The 5189-nt window shown below is 50.0% G+C and overlaps 1 long non-coding RNA gene across 1 annotated transcript; it reads left to right on the top strand.

The window, feature by feature from the left end:
- The first annotated feature begins 2834 nt into the window (after positions 1-2834).
- LOC141021025 (uncharacterized) lies at positions 2835-4148 on the top strand. Its single transcript, XR_012181030.1, has 3 exons — positions 2835-3445; positions 3560-3661; positions 3763-4148. It is a non-coding gene; the product is annotated as an uncharacterized lncRNA (long non-coding RNA).
- Positions 4149-5189: the final 1041 nt, after the last annotated feature.

The following is a 5189-nucleotide window of genomic DNA, read 5'->3' as shown; positions in this document are numbered from 1 at the left end:
CTAGGTCTACGTTTGCACTAATATATCCACCTGCTGTCATGTTTGTGTAATAATTGCCATGTTGTAATATTTGCAGAAACAATGGAGCACGGACGAGATGAGCAAGCAGAAGAGGTGTTGGGGGACATAATCTTAGCCGGAGGTGATATCTTGTCGTATCTTAACGACAATGATGGTCTGGAAGAACAGGGTGAAGAAGCAGGCTGCGGTGATCGAAGAGTGGAGGAGGAAAGACATGATTATGATGGCTCCGGTGACCCAATGCTGGTGCAAGAAGGAGCCCGTGGTGACGGCTCCGGTGACCGAACAGAGTCCGGCCAGGTAAATATATTAGTTAAGCCTGTGCTGACTAGCTAATTGATGCATTCATTGTTTTGGTATGTACACATATTAATTAAAACTCGTCTTTCTTCTTTTTTCTAGCCCTCCGGATCGAGCACAACTGCGGTAAAGAGACGAGGCCCGAAGAGAAAGTTGCGCTCGGATGAAAGGTTTGAGATCACAGCAATAGCGCGCGACGGGCAACCGATTGAACCCCTCCGGACAAAGGATGCTTTTGCTGCTCAGTGCGGGGTTCTAGTTAGGGACAAGATCCCGATCAGCATCCACCAATGGTATAAGCCTAAGAAGGAAGACCCTGAGGTGTCTTATGTCAATGATATGCAGAAAGATGATCTTTGGACTGAGCTGAAGGCAAATTTCACCCTACCGCCAGAGGAGGATCCGGAGAAGCCAGCTATAGAGCAATTAATCAAGTCTCATGCTCTTAAGAAGATGGCAGACCTATTCAGGAGGTGGAAGAATGAGCTGAAAACGTTTGTCGACAAAGAAGAGACACCTGAATTCATCGGCCGGTATGAGAAGATCAGAGATCACTGGCCCGCATTTGTGGCCCACAAGACATCGGAAAAGAGTAAGAAGATGTCAGCGACAAACAAGATGAATGCTGTGAAGAAGAAGCTTCACCATCGCACGGGGTCAGGTGGCTACCTCAAAGCCCGGCCTAAGTGGGCCAAGTCTGAGAGGGATCTGCTTGATAAAGGGATCGAACCACAGACAATGAACTGGCCAGACCGTTGCCGGACTTGGTTCTTCGGGGCCGGCGGAACCTTGGACCTTGTATCAGGGAGGTGTCGTTGGACGGATGAGCAACTTGCAATACCCGTCAAGAAGATTCAGCACTATATCGATGCAGCGCAGCAAGGGACGTTCGTTCCAGACAGAGAGAACGACGAGCTCACAATGGCCCTCGGGAATCCTGAGCACCCTGGACGGACACGAGGCACGCCAGGCTCCGTTCCGTGGAAGGCTGGTTTTCCGGACACGGGCGCTTACAAAACCCAGGAGAGGAGGAAAAAAGTGGAGCAGATCCAAATTCAGCGTCTGCACGAAAGGGTTCAAGTGCTAGAGGAACGAGACAGCAATAGAGATGCCGAAACTGCCCCCGAAGCTACACCGCCATCTCAGCGTAGAAGCAGCGTGGCTTCCACCGAGCTGCCTCAGCTGGAGCATGCGGCTACTCCTAGCTACCCCGTGGATGCTATCACGGAGTCTCAACATTGCCACCTTATGGCGGAATGGCAGAACTTGAAAGTCAAGGCGGCTGTTGGCTCTGTTTTACCTACTGAACCCGGCGCAACCTACCACTGCCGGCCGATTCCTGAAGGATATGCTAGGGTGATGGTGGATGAAATAACGGAGGGATTTGAGGACCTCCAGCTTGACCACCCTACCGGTGAAGGGGAGACTCGGCTGGGTTTAGCTCTGAAGACTCCATGCCTATGGCGGAAGGAGCTCATCAAGCTTCCGAACTGGACGGCTCCGGCGAGTAAGGGCACTCCGCCTCCTCCTCCGGCGAGTGATCAGGGCACTCAGCCTCCTTCTCCGGCGCGTGGCGGCACTCCGCCTCCTTCTCCGCCAGCGCCGGCGTGACAGAGCAGCCACCCTCCTCCTTCTCCGCCTCGTCAGCAAGGGCGGAAGAGACCCGCCGCCGCTGCGGCTGCTCCGGCGCGTCGTAGTCCTTCTCCTCCGCCTCGTAAGCAAGGAAAGAAGACAGCCGCAGCCGCTCCGTCTGCTCTGCCGGCGTCTAGCAGTACAGCTGCCAGAGGCGGGAGGCAATACAGATTCGGTCCTTCTCTGAAGACTCCAGAGAAGTTACCATATGAGAGGACCGAGGAGGAGAACGCGAAGATCGTGCGAGCCGAAGTGAAGAACTTCTTTGAAGGGGACAAAGCAAAGAAACATCCACCTCCGGAGGAGAAGATAGATCCGGTGAAAGCAAAGCGCACTCTGGCTGCCCTGACAAAACCACCAAAGTCTCCGCCAAAAGGCAACTATGAGCGCGTTCTTGCAAAGGCATATGCCGAAGCAGAGCGGTCGGGAAGTACTGTCAGTGATAAAAGGATGAAAGAACGACGAGCTGGGAAAAAAATTGCCCAGCTCGGCGAACAAGAGAACCAATCGTGCCCCCCGCTCAAGGTGTCAAAAGACATCGTCGCTAATGATCCGGGTATGGTGCCCGGTTATACCGATCTTGGAGATTACCTGCCCGACGATGTACATTATGAAATCATGGAGGTGGACGAACACAAATACCATTACGGGAAGCCTCTCGTCAAAGATGTCAAATCTCTAAGCACGATGATGCGAAGACTACATAATTGGTACATGAAAACCTGCAGAGAGTCTGATGGGATGAGTACTTTAACGCTGAGAGTTAAACCGGAGCATGACCTCGTTGGAATTGAACTGCTGAATGTTCCATTTGAGGATTTCTTCTAGTTTTACAATCTAAAGTCCATCGATAAAACAACGATCACTTGCTACTGTCTGTAAGTAATACTACTTCTGTCATTAAGTCTCTCTATATAGGTCAGCTCTTTCATTGCATGTATTTATACTTATCCTCACTATATTATGCAGATTGAAGATCGCCGAATTGAAGAAAAGACAAATCGGTGATATTGGGTTCATCAACACAAATCTCATAGATGCATATACGGTTGAAAAACATCCCAAAGAAGCCGAGGCCAACTTGCTACAATCGTTGGTATTAAATCAAAACAAAGATATAATACTCTTTCCTTACAACTTCAAGTGAGTGTTACTGTCTTCTGCATATTCGGTTTCCCTTATTAGTCCAGGTTATGGTAATGTAATTGATGACTTATGCATGCATGCGCAGCTTCCACTATATTCTCCTAGAGATTAAGCTTGAGCCGGGAGTAGTAACCGTCTTAGACTCGAGACGAAAAGATCCTCAGGACTATGCGAACATGACTCAAATGCTCCAGAAGTAAGTTAAATCGATCATTATCCACCATATCAGCAACTTTGTTCATTTCCTGATATCAAGTAATTGTTTTCTTTGTCTGGCAGGGTTTGGAGAAAATTCACCTCAAAAGCCCCGGGACTGCCGAACCAGCTGCAATTTAGACACCCGAAAGTAAGTACTATAGTAGCATGTTCCGCGCATCTCCTAGTGATTCAAGCGCTAGTTTGATCAATACCATTTAGCATGCTTGCTTATCAGTTTGATTGACCTCTATTTCTTGTAAAGTGGTTGTGGCAGCAACCCGGGAATAATTACTGTGGATACTACATTTGCGAGTCCATCCGCTACCATACCTGTGAGCGGGGCTACACTGAAGAACAATATGAAGTGCGTAAGCAATAATATTCACAATTTTATTTTATTACCATCATTTGTGTTGAGTTTTATTTATTCATATATATATGTATTGACCCCCTTCTTCAAATTAGATTTTTCGGAAGCGGGATCAACTCCTAGCACCAGATCGTATGCGAGGAATTCAAGAGGAATTGGCGGCATTCTTCCTTGACCACGTGATCGCTGAAAACGGAGAATACTATGTGGACCCTGTGTTCCTACAATATAATTAGGAGATTGTATTGTAAGAGATGATTATTGTATATATGTAGCCGGTAGTGTCGGATAGATATACGAGAACTTGTTGTTCGACCAATATCTCGGAGAAGGAGAGGTGGTCGATATCACTTCTCTCTGTATGCATATATATATGTTCATGACGATCTTCTGTTTCCTTCATTTGATTACTAGCTAGCGTGTCTACTCCTCTCCATACGTATATAGTACGTAGCGTCGACAAAGCACGGAGATAAGAGAGGACACTTCTCTCTATTAATTAGCTATCTAACACAATATATGAAACACCTAAATTAACCCCCCCAAAACCCCTAAACCACCCCCTTTCAAAAAAAACAAAAACCTCAGCTCCTGCCAGGTGCTGACGCGTGGATGCCTATTGGTCCCGGTTGGTGCCACCAACCGAGACCAAAGGCCCTCCTGCCTGGGCTCCCCGCACCGGCCACGTGGACGGCCTTTAGTCCCGGTTCGTGTAAGAACCGGGACTAAAGGGCTAGGGCATTAGTAACGACCCTTTAGTCCCGGTTCCAGAACCGGGACTAAAGGCCCTTATGAACCGGGGTAAAAGCCCCTTTTCCTACTAGTGGGACATGTCCCCGATGCGTCCCCCGGGCTTTGAAGCCTCGCCCACCCCGCCTCTCCGGTGCAACGGCAACCTGCAGTGAACCCCTTCGCCAACCCATGCTCGCCTTGTTGATGCTGGACACGACCTGCCCGCTGGCTTGGCGGCGCTTGTTGTGCCCTGCCTCGAGCTCCCAGCAATGCTCTTCTGCTCGAAGCAGCCGGCGCTCCTGCCGCTCACATCCATGCAACCTCCTTCTGAAGCACCCATCGGCCATCGCATCACCAAGGCCAAGCCCTCTAGCAACCCGTCGGAAGACTTTGGCAGGCATGAGGATCTCCAAGGAAGGCGGCATCTCTCTGCAACGGATCAGGCGCCCTTCCAACCGCACGCCGGCTGCCCCGGTTGCAAAGGTGGCTGAGCACCTTGTTTGTTGCAGCCTGGGCATAACCAAAGATGGTGAAGATGTCACCGCTCCGACCCTAGACGCGTTCACGGAGAGATTCAAGGAGTAGCTCCCCCCTGAAGTGATTGTGGCCTTGATGGACCTTTTCAAGCTTGATGATAGTGCTATTGTTGTTGTCGAGGACGCGCTGATAGACCACGATGGTGCTGCGGCTCTGGCATCTGTGGGCTGGAACAAGATGGTCAGGGATCGCGGCCGGCGACCGCCTGAGTAGGTAGTCCCTGGGTTAGGGCCTCCATGTTTGTTATGTTAGT

This window comes from Aegilops tauschii, chromosome 1 (genome assembly GCF_002575655.3).
Source record: "Aegilops tauschii subsp. strangulata cultivar AL8/78 chromosome 1, Aet v6.0, whole genome shotgun sequence".
Classification (NCBI taxonomy): Eukaryota; Viridiplantae; Streptophyta; class Magnoliopsida; order Poales; family Poaceae; genus Aegilops; species Aegilops tauschii.
Note: the sequence above shows the minus strand (reverse complement) of the source record. Positions and strands in the feature narration are given on the sequence as shown.